We start from the raw sequence: 16,743 nt of genomic DNA, 5'->3' as shown, positions 1-16,743 counted from the left end.
CACTGTCTCATCATTCAGTGTCTGCAGTAGATTTTGACCAGGCCTGTTCCCTGCCGGTCTGTTTCACTGAGACCTGAGTCTGCTTCTCTGTGGCCAACCCCCTGCCCTGCAGGGACCTGCACTCAGCCTCTTCCTTGCCTCACCCGCCTCCTCCCTCTGCATCTGAGCCATTCTCCGACTTGTCCGTGGCCTCAGTACTCAAACCATTGTCTGCCTCACCTCTTCGGTCTCTTTACCTTCGAGCCATTCCCTGCCTTATTCCCTCTGCACTAAAGCCACGGCCTATGCTCCCTTGGTGGCACCATTCTCTTTCATCACTATCCCTTGGCACGTATAATTTATTTCCCTTGGAATGTACTCGCTGCCTGGTCTGCCTGACTACTCTTATTTTTCCTTGAAACCTATCATCAAGGTTTTACCTCCTACAGGACGTCTTCTCATATTGGGGTAGATGTTCCTTCTCCATGCTTCCACCGTGGCTTTGATACTCTATCATGCTTGGTTTTTTTAGCATGACTCTCTCTCCTAGGAAGCTGCTTGAGGCTGAGGGTCTTCTTATACCATTGGCCTCTCTCACAGTGCCTGAAGATATTAAGTACTCAAAGAAGGACTGTTGAATGGTCCTTATGTCAAGAACTATCATCTTCTTAACGTCACGATGCTGAATTCTTTGAATTAGAACCTCTTTAACAGACAATGGGCCCCAATGGGGCTTTAAGGTATTAATTGAAGTTGTTTTAGATCTCCAGATCCTCTCAAAGACCGTCTCTGCCACTGTAGTCAGTTGTTTTTAAACCCATCTTGGGCCGAGCCAAACAGATTCCCAGGTCTATCCTCCTCCTTGGTAGAAGCTCTCAGGACATGCTGAAGTGGCTCTGTGATGAGTTTGACAAGTGAAAACCTTTAGGAAGTGAAACTCCCCAATCTAGCTGAATGCACTCAGCTGGGAATAAACTTATTCACCGGGCTTTTCGAGAACCAGAAATGGATTTTATTTTAATTGTTTTTACTGGCAATAACATGGTGCTTCACAGTTTACAAAAGTGCTTTCTCATATATTATGTCAGTTAAACCTCATGTTAACCCTTGTGGGTAGGTATTAGTGTTATTTTCTTTCTTTCCCTCCTTCTTTTCTTGAAAAGTACCAGGGTGAGAGATAATGGTACCAGGGTTAGACTTAGGTTGGGATCTCATCTCTGTTGATTACTAGCTGTATGCCTTTGGAAAAATCCGTTAACTTCCTTGACCCTCAGGCTTCTTAAGTTGTAGGATATGTTAACCATATCAAATTGAAACCACCATTTGGCTCCATCGTTTAAACTTCAGAGATATTTCAGCCTTGCCGTAAAATGGAAACGGAAAAGAAAGAACGCTAATGAAAATGGGAAAAAATTACAAATGATTAAATTGTGCAATATGGAACATTGATCAAGGAATTAAATTGGCTTTAATGGAGTTCGCTGGAAAAATACTTTCTCACCAAAGTGTATTGATGTTAGCATAATTCTCATGAACGTATTTGTATCTGAAATGTACTTGGGGGACAAAATGGGGTTGAAATTGGGAGCACACGTAACCTGGTCCCTGATGACCATACTAATAACTGTAATACTCATATTGAGCACCATTTCAAGTACTTTGCATGTAATATCATTTAATTATCCAAAAATCCAGGGGGAAGGGATGTCATGTGGCTCCCTTTTACAGAAATGGAACAAGGTCTGGCACATGAGACTCCGTGATCACCATGATTATTACCTCCATGCCTCCATGCTGACATATTATGGTTTCTCAATACCATCAGGATAAAATCCAAACTCTTTGTCAGAGCCTGTAAGACCCCTGACTCATTTGTTACCTAAGCTTTTTTTTTTAATGTTTATTTATTAATTTTGAGAGAGAGAGAGAGAGAGAGAGAGATTAAGAGCACAAGCAGGGGTGGGGACAAAGGGAGAGGGAGAGAATCCCAAGCAGGCTCTCACCGTCTGCACAGAGCCTGGTGTGGGGCTCAATCTCATAAACTGTGAGATCATGGCCCGAGCCAAAATCAAGAGTCAGATGCTTAACCGACTGACTCGCCCAGGCGCCCCCGTTCCCTAAACTTTTTACCATATTTTTCACTCTTTTCCTTGCTCATTCATACTTATTTCTTGCAGTCCCTGCACACAACAAGCATATTTCTGCCATACGCCCCTTCTAGTCCTGTTTATGAAATGCTCTTTCCCTAGACAAGTGCTTGGCTCCCTCCATTCTTTATGCCTGTGACACCTGCCACGGAGCATTTCTTGAGATCTTTGTCTCAAGTAACCATTCCAAACTTGGCACCCTCTGCCTACTCTTATTTTTCCCCTTTCACAGAACATGTGTGAAACTATATTTGTATGGTTTTTTATTTATTATCTGTCTTCTTCACTAGAGTATTCAGTTGACCCTTGAACAACATGGGTTTGAATGGCATAGCTCCACTTCCATGCAGATTGTTTTTTTTTTTTTTTTTTTTTGATAAATACAGCAGTACTGTAAGTGTATTTTTTCTTAGGATTTTCTTAATAACCTTTTCTCTAATTACTTTATTGTAATAATGCAGTATACAATACCTATAAAAATGTGTTAATCAACTGTTTGCGGTATTGCTAAGGCTCCCAGTCAACAGTAGGCTATTAGCAGTTCAGTCTTTTGGGGGTCAAAAGTCGTATTTGGATTTCTGATTGTGAGGGGTTGGGGAGTAGGCTCCCCTAATCCCCACATTGTTCAAGGGCCAACTATAATTGCCACGAGGGAAGAGAACATCTCTATTTTGTTCATTGCTCTATCTCCAGTGTGTAAGACATTGTCTGTCACATAGCAGGCTCACAAATGATACCTGAATGAAGAGATAAATAAAAATGAGGTCTTTGTATATAATCACATGTTTCTAAGTGCTTGACCTTTGCTTCTTATTCAAGTGGCTTGTCCAAGGAGCCCCAAGCAAGAGGTTTCTAAGGGGGACATACCAGAAATCAAGTCTGCCTGACGCCTCATCTCTACCCTGCCAATGGCACTGCCCAAGCTTTCTGCTCTTCATGAAGAAGCTCTTTGCCCAAATCTCGTCCACACACTGGTCATTCTTCTTCCCTTCTTTCCTTTTGCTCCAACCTGCCACCCTAGGAATGACACAGTTAGTGTGCAATGACAAAACACAAAGTCACTCCTGTGAAATTCCTTTTCTGGGCAGGGGTCATTGTGTTTTGTTTACTTAATGAATTTTTATGTTTGGATCATGGGAATAATTTCTGGGGCCTGTGGAACGTGTAAATAGCCTGCATCCTTGGAAGGAAGACTGAGGCAGGTAAGGCCTGGCCTCCCAGAGGGCCTGTCTATGGCATTGGTCCATGCGCTGGCTATTTGCTGCTTTACAGATCGCTGATGTCATTCCTATTGACAGGTGTGGCACGCCTCATGGATGTAGTATGTTCAGTCTCCCAGGCGGAAATTGATCTCAATTGAATGACCAGGAAGTTGGATTTACATTGCTTGCAAAAACAGCCACCTTTTCTCTTCAGATTTAAAAAAAAAAAAAGGAGATAATGAGCAGGATGTGTCAATGTTCAGGGAGAGGGATGAAGGCAAGCGGGAAGAAAAAAAATCAAATATTGATTAAAATCAAAGAAACATATTGAAAGCGAACAAAGGCCCTTTATTCTTCTGAGCAGGGGAAGAAATCAGAATTAAAAAAAAAAAAACGGGTGGTAGCCTCGAGTTGGAGGGAAAGAGGCATGGTGGAATTGGAAAATAGCCTAGAGATCTTTACTTTGGAGTTTTGACATATTTATTTGTGCAAGTGAAATCGTAATGGAAAGAACAGAGAAGAAGAACAAAACAAAATTCCCCTGAATCAACACAAGAAACGGAGCCCAGGCCCCGAATAGGATTTTGGCTTTTAAGTTTGGAGTGTCAATCAGCATCTTTAAAAAGTTCTCCTCTGACCTAGCCCGGAAGCTGTAACTTCTACATGAACCTGTGCCAGATTGATGGTCTCCACGTTCACGTTCACGGGAGCGACTCTCGGTCTCCGAACCATCTGCTAATACTTTTGTATCACAAACCTGCCACTGGGTGGGGCCAAGTGCAGAAAAACTGAAATCAAAGGAAAAGAGGGGGAAAGGTCTAAGGCAGTGCGGAAGGCTGGAGTGGCTACGTGGGAGCGACACCGGAGGGAACTATGATGGATATGAGAAAAGAAGGCAGTTATAGACATGGATAGAGATCAAGGGAAGGAAGCTGAAAGAAATGACAAGGTGGCAGAAGGAAAGACGGGGAGGAGAGGTATAGGTGGTCCGCTGAACCGACTATGTACAATCCTGCACATCTAGATTTCTTTTGATCTTTTGGAACTTTAAAAAATATACAATTGAGGGGCGCCTGGGTGGCGCAGTCGGTTGAGCGTCCGACTTCAGCCAGGTCACGATCTCGCGGTCCGTGAGTTCGAGCCCCGCGTCGGGCTCTGGGCTGATGGCTCGGAGCCTGGAGCCTGTTTCCAATTCTGTGTCTCCCTCTCTCTCTGCCCCTCCCCCGTTCATGCTCTGTCTCTCTCTGTCCCAAAAATAAATAAACGTTGGAAAAAAAAATATACAACTGAATAAATTTGTAGTTGTTTTATTTTGGCAAAGCCTCTTTTAAGAGGTTTTAAGGATCTCTATATCTTTTGTGTATGCTGCTGTTCATGTTTAAAAGCTCATCCAACATGTGACCGTTTTCTCAACGTAAAAAGATATTATTTATATTAAATGTCTCTCCTCTAAATTAAGATTTGAGGATCATAGGGGAGATCTATTTTTAATTTTTTTGAGGAACCTCCACACTGTTTTCCAGAGCGGCTGCACCAGTTTGCATTCCCACCACCAGTGCAAGAGGGTTCCCGTTTCTCCACATCCTCGCCAGCATCCAGAGTCTCCTGATTTGTTCATTTTGGCCACTCTGACTGGCATGAGGTGATATCTGAGTGTGGTTTTGATTTGTATTTCCCTGATGAGGAGTGACGTTGAGCATCTTTTCATGTGCCTGCTGGCCATCTGGATGTCTTCTTTAGAGAAGTGTCTATTCATGTCTTCTGCCCATTTCTTCACTGGATTGTTTGTTTTCGGGTGTGGAGTTTGGCGAGTTGTTTACAGATTTTGGATACAAGCCCTTTGTCCGATATGTCATTTGCGAATATCTTTTCCCATTCTGTCAGTTGCCTTTTAGTTTCGTTGATTGTTTCCTTTGCAATACAGAAGCTTTTTATCTTCATGAGGTCCCAATAGTTCATTTTTGCTTTTAATTCCCTTGTCTTTGGAGATGTGTCAAGTAAGAAATTGCTGCGGCTGAGGTCAGAGAGGTTTTTTTCCTGCTTTCTCCTCTAGCCAAATTATGGAAAGAGCCTAAATGTCCATCACCTGATGAATGGGTAAGAAGTTGTGTTTTATATACACAATGGAATACTAATTGGCAATGAGAAAGAATGAAATGTGGCCTTTTGTAGCAACGTGGATGGAACTGGAGAGTGTTATGCTAAGTGAAATAAGTCATACAGAGAAAGACAGATACCATATGTTTTCACTCTTATGTGGATCATGAGAAACTTAACAGAAGACCACGGAGAAGGAGAAGGAAAAAAACATAGAAAGGGAGGGAGGCAAACCATAAGAGACTCTTAAAAACTGAGAATAAACTGAGGGTTGATGGGGGGGGGATGGGAGGGAGGGGAAAGTGGGTGATGGGCATTGAGGAGGGCACCTGTTGTGATCAGCACTGGGTGTTGTATGGAAACCAATTTGACAATAAATTTCATATTAAAAAAAAAAAAGATTTGAAAATCAATATACAACAGCTATATATTTTGGTGGCTTAACATACAAGTTTTTTGAGGGTTTTAATTTAAATTCTAGTTACTTAACATACAGTGTAATAATTTTGGGTGTAGAATTTAGTGATTTAACACTTACCTACAATACCCAGCGCCCTCCTTAATCCCCATCACCCATTTAACCCCTCCCCCCTCCCCTCCCCCCTGGTAACCATCAGCCTGTTCTCTATAGTTAAGAGTCTGTTTCTTGGTTTTCCTATGTTCATTTGTTTTGTTTCTTAAACTCTACACATAAGTGAAATCATATGGTGTTTGCCTTTCTCTGACTGACTTGTTTTGGTTAATATAATACTCTCTAGCTCCATCCACATCATTGCAAATGGCAAGATTTCATTCTTTTTTTGTGACTGAGTAATATTCCATTATATATATATATATATATATATATACACACACACACGCACACACACGCGCACACACATACACTACATTAAGATTATTTTTTAAAATAGTATTTTATTACTTTGAACTCCAGATTTGCATGACTCACTTTTTTTGTTTGTTTGTCCTTACTAGTCCACACTGCCTAATATCTTCTAATACCTGCCACCAAGGTCATGTTTGCCGAGATATGAGGTCCAGGACATTTCCTAACATGTTTAATGTCTCAGAGGCAGTAAGTGCCACGTGCCTCCATTTTAGAAAGATTTTATACATGTCACCATGTCAGCCCTAAAGGAAAAAAAAAAAATGACGAATTCATAACATTCAACTTGAGTTCTGTGTGGCTGTGTGTGGCATGAAAGGTCGTGTTGCATATGCTTTGAGGCCTACCTTGGGCATGTCCACATTATTTCCACCCCCTCAATGAGAAAGGAGCCATTGGGCTTTATTTAGGTCATGTAACTATACCCCTTCTCCTATTCCAGGGGATAGTTGCTTGGGCCACAGGTAGACTCTGGCTCAAGGGCAGCCAGTATCTAGCATAATAAAAGGCCTCTAGTATTGCTTGGCATAGAGAGGGGCTGGGCCAATGAGATTCACTTCTTCCAGGTTTTGAATTGAGAAATATGGGATCCAACAGAGTTGGAGTTACAGGAGCCAGATGGGACCTAAACTATGAGGAAGCAGAAACAAAAAAAAATATGGAGAAGTCATGAGGTAAGAAAAAGTAGAAAGAGTTGCATAAACAATGAGCAAGTCAGTAGGAGGAAAGGGAGCAAACGTACAGAAGAAAAAGGTATGACTAAAAGGAGGTTAGAGTGGGAGAGAGCCAAAGCATAAGAGACTCTTAAAAACTGAGAACAAACTGAGGGTTGATGGGGGGTGGGAGGGAGGGGAGGGTGGGTGATGGGTATTGAGGAGGGCACCTTTTGGGATGAGGACTGGGTGTTGTATGGAAACCAATTCGACAATAAATTTCATATATTGAAAAAAAAATAAAAGGTGCCTTATTGGGGCACCTGGGTGGTTCAGTCGGTTAAAAAAAATAAAAAAGGTATGACAGAGTAGTCATGTGGCCTTTGAACAAGAAAGAGAGGAATTGACTCCAAGAATCACCTTGCTTCTGATAGAATGACAGAACCCATTTCAGATCTAGCCCACGTTTATAAATATAACTAGCACAAATCCCTTGCTTACTATCTTAAGGTGTTTCAGTGAACTTCTGTTCCATACAATCAAAAAGAAAAAAAAAAAAAAAAAAACCACCACTACCAAAAGTTAACCCAAATAAAACTGAAGTGATATGGACAAAAGTTACAAGTCATTGCTTTCTGTCAAGTAGGAAATTTAGGCCTTAAATTTCAAGCATGTTTTGTGATAGGGAAACTGATTTCCGGGACTGTGGATCCCATTGCGACTCACTGAATAATGATCGGTTTGGACCAGTTAGCATCCGGGCAGGAAAGCCGAAACTAGTCCAGGGTTATTCTAGGAAAGGGGATTTAAATTCAGAGACTTTGTTACAAAATTCCTGGGAGAATTAAAGACGCAAGAAGAGTGAGAAAGAGATTACCTAACGATGAGTAACAGCAGGGAACTCTTACCACTCCTTGAGCTGGCGGAGTAGAACAGAACATGGGGTCACCCAGAGTTGGACATGCTGGTTATTGAGGCTGCTGGAGAATTCTCTGATACTGCTGCTGTGGTTAGGGCCTCTGGTGCCACTTTGCAGGGCCCCCAAAGTATGGACATCCCCCCAACTTGTATCAAGGTAAGACTCAGTATGTATGTAGAACTTGCCCTCTTCGACAGGATTTTCTATGGAAACATCAGCACCTGGTGCCCTGATGCTTAAAGACGATATAACTAGTTCAGAAAAGGCACCAAAGTTCCTTGTGCCAGATCTTCTCTGAGGATTAAAGCATTCCAATAATTTTGTCACCAATGGCCTGTATTGAATTCCTGCTGTTTTAAATATCCAAACTGGCTTCCTGGTTGGCTACACCTCACAATTGATTATGGCTCAGCAGAAAAACGCAACTGGAGATTCACTGCCCTGGGAGAAAAATGTCCTCCCACTACCAAAAAGAGTGAAGATAAATGCGGACGTACAGATTATTAACTCCAGTGGAGGAGACCTCTCTTTTGTAAACAAAATCTTCATTGAAAGACCCTGAATTTATGTTGGGTGATGAATCAATCTTCTTCCTTAAGCTATATCCTAGTAAGTATAGAGTAACATAACAGACATAAATAGAACAGACAGTGTGTAAATCATCCATAAACTTTTTTCAGGACCCATTGAGAAAAAAGAAGAAAACAGTCAGCTAACTAATGGGATGCTATGGAGGCCACGTTATGGAGGCGGCCGGTCTTTTGCTATTGCCGTTGTTGCTGGGATCATTCTATCTGAACCTAGGGGTCCCCACACACCCACATTTACAGATGCTTCTGTGTACAGACGCTGACAGATCCATAATAGATTCTGCCTTCCAGTCTCCCCCAGTTCCTCAGAGTCTAACTGTAGTCTACACTGACAGAGTCTAAGTGTAAGCCACCTGGGAAATAAGTCTTAGAAAGGTAGGGTATAGGCTTATTTCCTACCACTGCATTATAAACGAACTCAAAGAGGAGTAAGAATGGACATGAAAGGCAGCAAATAATCAACCCAAGAGATACACCAAAAAAATTCCTTGTAGTTACAAGACATTGAACTTTGTGAATAGTTAGCTTTTCATTACAGCAGTCCACAACGTCATGCTGGTTTCCTATTCAAAAATCCCGGTGTCACGTATCATGGCACACATCCTCACGGGACCCAGGGCAAAACCCATGCCCAGCTCGGAGGGTGGACTCTGATGAGTCTAAGCCTGGTTCTGGGATCAGTTTTACCAGTGATAGGTCTATGGATACGTATGTGAGCCATTTCTGGTCAAGGGTAGTACACGAAAAAGTGATGGATGAGTTTTTTTCTAGTTCTTTGAGAGAGATGAGAGGCCAGTCTCTCTTTTGTCAGACATGGTCAAGAAAGCAAAGAGCGGTGCTCGCTACTTTGCAAGTGTGGGAGAAATTGGAATTAAAGTTACCCGTGTGGATGGCCACACAGAGATCTGGAAAGAACCAGAGTCCTTGAGGAAATCACTGGGATACCAAATCCATCAATCCTGAGGTCCCCACCTTATGCCTACACCACTTTTATATGAATCAACATATTTTCTTAGTGTGTAAACCAATTTAAGTTGTTGGATTTTTTATTACTTGCAGCTAAAATCCCCCTAATACACACACATATATTCAAGGTTATTTTTATAATAGTGTCACTTTTTTGCTTTTTAATAAACTTCTGTGGGAGATAAAAGGGCAAAATTATATCTAGAATGTTAAGAAGTGTATGTAATAGCAAGTGCACTCATATGACGCTGGTCCATTATGCCTACTGCTGTGGTTAAAAAAATAAATATTATCCATATATTAAGGCATTAAGACAGGGGGCACCTGGGTGGCTCAGTTGGTTGAGCATCCGACTTCTGCTCAGGTCATGCTCTCTCAGTCCATGAGTTCGAGCCCCGCGTCGGGCTCTGTGCTGACACTCAGAGCCTGGAGCCTGCTTCGGATTCTGTGTCTCCTTCTCTCTCTGCCCCTCCTCTGCTCAACGCTCTGTCTCTGTCTCTCAAAAATGAGTAAATGTTAAAAAAAAATTATAAGACAAAAAGACATTAAGAGAAGATGCAAAACCAATGTTAGGTGAGAGAACCTTTAACCAAGAGATGGACAGATTTGTGGCGTAGTTTCTTTGAGTTTCGTTACCATACGGGAGACAGATTCTTCCATCTAGAGGATGTAGCTAGGACAAAACTGACAAAAATGACATGGAGGCAGGTTTCAGTGCATTGAAAAGTAAAATGATAGTTTCAGGACTGTCTAAAAATGGACAGGGCTTCTTGTAGACAAGGAAACGAGTCCCTAGTCACTGGAGATGTTTAAGCAGAGATTGACCACTCTGGGACTGTTAGAGAGGATGTCATATTGGGGAAAGAGACTACAGAAGAGGCCATCTGAGGTCTTGCCAAGTCCAAGATAGAATGACGCAACATCACCGAGCCCATGAGAAAGCAATGCACCTAGTCAGTCTCCCTAAACGATGAATGGCCAACAGACAGCTCAGCTTCATGATCTCTAGTTGAGACTCCATGGCATACTTCAGAAACAATTATTTTGAAGGGGAGAAAGTTAAACCCTGACTAGGATGAGCTTTTTAGTTGCTCCTGGGTGGCTCAGTCACTTAAGTGTCAGACTCTCGATTTTGGCTCAGGTCGTGATCTCACGGTGGTGGAATGGAGCCCTGCGCATGGAACCTGCTTAAGATTCTCTCTCCCCCCTGGCCTTCTGCCCCTCCCGACCTGTAATCTCTCCCAGGAGTGACTGAAAGTCGGCACAAACCAGTCCACAAACAGTAGAGAGTGTGTGCAAAGCGTAGGCAAACTACTGTCCACACAGCTCAGCCCATGAGGCGTGCCTGGAAGTCAGCGCAAGTGCACAATTAAAATATCACGATGAGCCATAGACCCCAGTAGGTAGAGCTCCTTTGTCTAATGACCTTTTTCATCGTGTGATAACAAATACAATAGGCTGGCCTCATAAATCATACCTCCAGAAAACATCCACAGGGCAGACTGTGACACTGTTTGCATATTCAAATGTCACCCCGTTCATAAAAGGAAAGACAAAACACTTTTTTCTCTCTCAAAAATGTCAGCATAGCTGGATTAGAAAAGATAATTCGGAAGTACTTCTAGACAATAATTACCTCTGGCACCTATCTGCAGGGTACTTAATGAATGGGAAGAGGGATTTTTTTAATTTTTAAAAATTATGATTATTACAGTAATTAATCAGCTGCTCAGTGACAGCTTCCTTGAGGGGAGAAAGTGCCTCAAAGGCCATCTTGCTTCTGTAGGGCACCTTGTTGATTTCACATCACATATGCAAAACATATCCTATTATTATTAGCAACAAAAGTGCTTGTGGAAGTAGAATTAGCCTCAATTTCCTAAATAGTCAGGAAACTCTCACATTTTACAAGTGCAAGGAAAAAAAAAAAATCCTAATCCCAAATGCCAGTCGGAAAAAAAAAAATGTTTCAGACTTGCTCAGCTGGGGTTGTTAAACCAATCTCTTACTCTTAATTACATGCAAAAGGTTCCCGGTTCTAATTATGGACCTTGGGGAAATAGCCCATCTCCCCAAACCAATAACGCCTCATGTTAACTTCAGCTCTTTTGTGTTTAATATCCTACCGCTGGATTTCAGCTTCCCTAGATGATCTGTAAATTTGGCTTTTTCGACTTCATTTTTCACCGTGCTGCTCAGAGCGGGGGCTAGGAGACCTCACTCTCCCCAGTGATTCTTTTATAACATTTCCTGCTACTCGAGTACAAAATTCTCTAATCTAAGCTATCTACATCAGAGGCAAGTTCTTCCCTGAAATTCTTTCCTCCGCTGCTCTCCTACCTTTCCTCCCGCTGCGCACAACCCTCCAGTTCCTACATCAAAGGCCCCTGGAGTGCTGTGAATACAACGTTCTTGTGGGGGGACTTCTCTGCACAGGTGTGGAGGTGAGAGATGCTTCCGGAGGTCAACGGGCCAAGTGTCTTCTCATATGTGGACCCTGCTGAACGATCTGATGGCCAAGCATGAGCCGGCTAGACACTTCGACGCAGAGACCGTTAGTACTAAACTTTAGAGAATGTTTAGTCCAAACCCCTCAGTTTTCAGATGAAGAGGCTGAGATTATAGGAAGGAATATAAAGGGACTTGTTCACACCACAGTAGGTGTGAGGAACCATGCCAGTAGGTCTACAGACCCCATAGCTCGTGCTTGGGATTTATTGTCCAGACCCTCGACGGCTCTCTGTTCCACGATCCCCTCCTCCAGCTGAGAAAAGGTAAACTCACATGACCTAGGAGTTCACGACTCGGGCCCCCGGATCCTCCCCTCGTCTTTTCTGTTAAAGAATATTTGGGCTTCGTACATCTAAGTTCTTTCAACAGTGAAATGGGAATTATAATACTCACTCTTACCGTGTTATTTGTTAAAAGGGAGGAAAAGGGAAAGGGGTGGGGAACAAACCTGAAAGCGTCTTTGATGAGTGAAAAATTGAAAGGAATTACTTTCCATACATTTCGCAAGTACATCAGATCAGACCATCTCTAACATTTTAGAGAATATTTTTGGGTAAATCTCATCCAAAGGTTTTCAGCAAAAAAGTACTTTGAAATTAAAATGAGGATGAAATCTTGTAGCATGTGGATGTGTGCATACTCTCTAAAAAGGAAGTTGGGCTGTAACATTTTTGCACTTTTATTTATTTATTGTTGAGGGAGAGAGAGAGAGCGTGAGGGGGAGGGGCAGAGAGAGAGGGAGACACAGAATCTGAAGCAGGCTCTGAGCTGTCAGCACAGAGCCCGGCGTGGGGCTCGAACCCACAAACCGTGTGATCGTGACCTGAGCTGAAGTTGGACGCTCAATCGACTGAGCCACCCAGGCGTCCCTCATTTTTGTGCTTTAGATGGAGCTCGTATTTACTCTTTTCCACATAGCAGGTGCTCAGCTCAGCACATTTGAGTGAAATGAGTGAATGTTCTCTTTTTTTCATCACCCAACCAAATCCTACCCACCCCTCAAGTTTCATGTCAAGATTCACCACATGACTTCAGACCCGAGTGATTTTTTTCCTTTCTTTCCATTAATGTCCACTATGCCCCGAGTTATTGCTTTGCAACCTACAGGCAAGCTCTTGTTCATGGACAGTGGTCTATTGCAATCTACCTCTTTGATATGTGTTCACATCAGCATTTGGAGGAAATTGTGAATTCCATAAGTACAGAAGCTATGTGTTGTAGTTCTCTTATACACCCGCAGCACCTGACACAGAGCTCATTTGTAAGCAGAATCGCAGATGCTGGAGTTCATGGACTGTTATTCACACTCCAGTCTTCTGTAACATGTGCCTATACACATCCGGTAAAACCTTGGATTGCAAGGAACTTGCTCTGCGAGTGTTCTGCAAAAGAAGCAAACATTTATAACAAATATTAACCTGATAAACCAGTGGTATCTTGCAACACGAGTGGCACGTGAAGATGAACATCACGTGATCGCAAGCGAGTCAATGGTGTTTCTCTCCCTCGTGCTGCGGGATGGTGGGTGATCCTCTCCCATGCTTGGATGTTCGGTCTCAGGCCACGGCGTTTGGCAGAAATCAGTGATGTTTCAGAATGCTGGAAGGTGCCCACAACTGAAGCTATTGTGTCTTTGTCATTTCAAAGCACCTATGGACAGTGCTTTGCTTCTCCATGTAAGGAGAGTAAGCTTAGGATTGCTTTGCTTCATTCTAGGCCAGGCTGCCTGCAGCTATAGACCCTTTCCTCTTCGGCCTTATTGCCAGTTACATTAAATACAGTATATGACAAGAGTTTATTAATACTCTAGTCAACATCCGTTAGTGATAGTGAAAGTTGTCCTACGTAATAACCCTCCTCTCTCGTGTCTCCCTCATACCAGCCGCAAAGCTTTTCAAGGATAAGTGTAGGTCAATTTGTTTATTTTTCTTTATATTTTGTATTTTCTTTATTATGTTGTGTTATATTATGGCATTTTAATCATTTTTACATGAATATTTTTGGGTTGGGGGAAGAAGCATCTGAGTTTCCATTATTTCTTATGGGGAAATTCGCTTTTTTTTTTTAAATTTAAAAACAAAATTTTTTTTAAATGTTTTATTTATTTTTGACAGAGAGAGAGAGACAGAGCATGAGCGGGGGAGGGTCAGAGAGAGAGGGAGACACAGAATCGGAAGCAGGCTCCAGGCTCTGAGCCATCAGCACAGAGCCCAAGACGGGGCTCGAACTCACAGACCGCGAGATCATGACCTGAGCCGAAGTCGGACGCTCAACCGACTGAGCCACCCAGGCGCCCCGTGGGGGAAATTCGCTTTGATATACAAGTGCTTTGGATTACAAGCATGTTTTGCGGAACGAATTGTGCTCGCAAGCCAAGGTTTTACTGTACGTGGAATCTATGGGCTATAATTTGTGTTAAATGTTTGTTTGCCAACTCTTAGGTAGATAGGTGGCAGCTAACTGCTAAGAGATTTTTGTCCTTCCAGGGGCAGTATATCCCTAAGTCACAGATGAAACCACATATGAAACAGAGCCATGAAATCTATCTGATCAGAAATCCAAAGTTAGTTAGCGGATGAGAAATGGTTAAGTAGAAGTGAGCAAACTGATGAATCTTCTGTGTAGAGACCAGGACACTTCTAGTTTATTCTAGAAAAGGTGGGAGAAGGATTCTAAGAACTAAATATAGATTATTTCTTCTTTGGATGATTAAGAGTGTTTAATGGGAAACTTTAGCTTGGATTGGGGATAGAGGAATGATTTAAATCAATAGATTTGCAATGAGTGACTAAATCCAGAGGCAACAGAAGGAAAGACTGATTTTTTTTTTTTTAAAGATCGCATCACAAAACATACCATAAGCAAACTGTTAGCTTGGGCAAAAATATTTGCGACAGATAACACAGACAAGGAGATAATATCCCCATAAATAAATAATTTTTAAAATTGAAGAGAAAAGGACCGAAAACTTGATAGAGAAATGGAAAAAAAGGCACACAACGGTGATTCACACAAAAGGTCTTCAAAAAATGAAAAAATGTTCAAGCTTACTCACAATAAATGGCATACACATTAAAACAACTCTGAGATGTTATTTCTCACCAGGCAGACTAGTAAAAATTAAAAAGAAAAAAAAAAGACAACACATTCTGCTAGTGAAACTATAGGAAAACAGGCACTCTCATCGTCTCTGGAGGAAAATTTTAGCTAAATTGTAACATTGGCTAAAATTTAGCTAACATGCAGCTAACAAAGCTACAAATGCACTTGCTTTCTGGCCTACATTCCCACGGCTAGGAATTAACCTCTATTAATAGAAAAATACACATGCAGAAGGCTATTCACTGTAGCATTGTTGGCGACTACAAAATATTGAAAATGACCCAAGTGTCCAGTCATAGAGTAGTGGTTGTATAAACTCTCTTACATCCACACATGAAGAGCTAACATGGCCATAAAAAAAAATGCGAACGATCTCTATAGGGTGATATGAAATGAGTTCCAGGGCATGCTGGTAAGTAAAAAAGTAAAGCGTAAAAGAAAATGTATGGTATGCTACCTTTCTGTAGGAAAGAAGACGATATAAGTAAATGCACGTGTCTACTCATTTGTGCAAAAGAAATAAAAGAAAGATAATTCACAAATTAAGGAAATTGACTACTCGGTAGAAGGGAGAGGCAATGAGGAATGGGCAAAACGAAGGGATATTTTTTTGGGGGGGGACATTTTTTTAAAAGTGGGATTGGGGTTACAGGAGTGACAAAGGAGTTTACTTCTCTAAGCATAACTTCTGGCTCTTAAAATCATACTAATGCTTCATACACCCTTAAAATTTCATCCAAATAAACGGACCAACCAGGATGGGGATGAGGGACCCAAAATAGAACACACACAAAAATAACGAGTTAACTTAATCCTATAAAGTCTATAGCAAACGCATAACAAAAGTGTACTGAAGAGGGCAGAGAAGAAAAGAAATAACTTGGGTAAGCAGTATCTTGACTGGATACTGTACGACTACAGGCAAAAAGAACTGCGCATAAATGCTGAATTTCATCAGCTAATTTGTTTCTTATTGGGATATGAGAATTTAATGATTCTAAAACAACTTTAGGAGTACACCAGAATCAATGACAGAAGTAAACATGCAGAATAAATGAGAGCCAGCTTGCTTGCCATTGGAGAAAGAAGTTACAAATAAAGGGAGAAAACGAAAATAAACTCCGTGGAAATGAATTGAAATCAGTCATCAGTATAAACCCATGGTTTGTATGTGTAAATATATATATAGAAAGAGTACATATACATATATATATATATATATATATATATATGCAAGTATATATACATATATACACACACATATATCAACCCACATCCATATGCACACACACACAGATAAATACAGATGCTTGTGTCTATGTGGATTAGCATACATACATGCATATTTCCTGTTCCATCCACTGAGAAATTCTAGAAGCAAAGACACTCCAATCGCCATGAGCACACCTACTGATCAGATCTTTTCTAAACACCATTCTCTGAGAAATGTTGGATACCAGGTCTGGGGCAGGAAAAGAAAAAATCTGAGCTTGGGGCATCTTGGGACGCCACAAAGTAAGAAGTGCTCAAATAAGAAAGGAGACTTTTCATAAAAGATAGTGAAAACAGCTCGAAAGATCTCCTAATGACCAAAGTTGGAAATATTTCAGCATGAAAATAAATAATGACAGTGTTGGATTTTAACCAATAGGATAAAATCAATATCCATAAGTCATAGTGACATAAATATT

The sequence above is a fragment of the Leopardus geoffroyi genome, chromosome C3, assembly GCF_018350155.1.
Source record: "Leopardus geoffroyi isolate Oge1 chromosome C3, O.geoffroyi_Oge1_pat1.0, whole genome shotgun sequence".
Classification (NCBI taxonomy): domain Eukaryota; kingdom Metazoa; phylum Chordata; class Mammalia; order Carnivora; family Felidae; genus Leopardus; species Leopardus geoffroyi.
Note: the sequence above shows the minus strand (reverse complement) of the source record.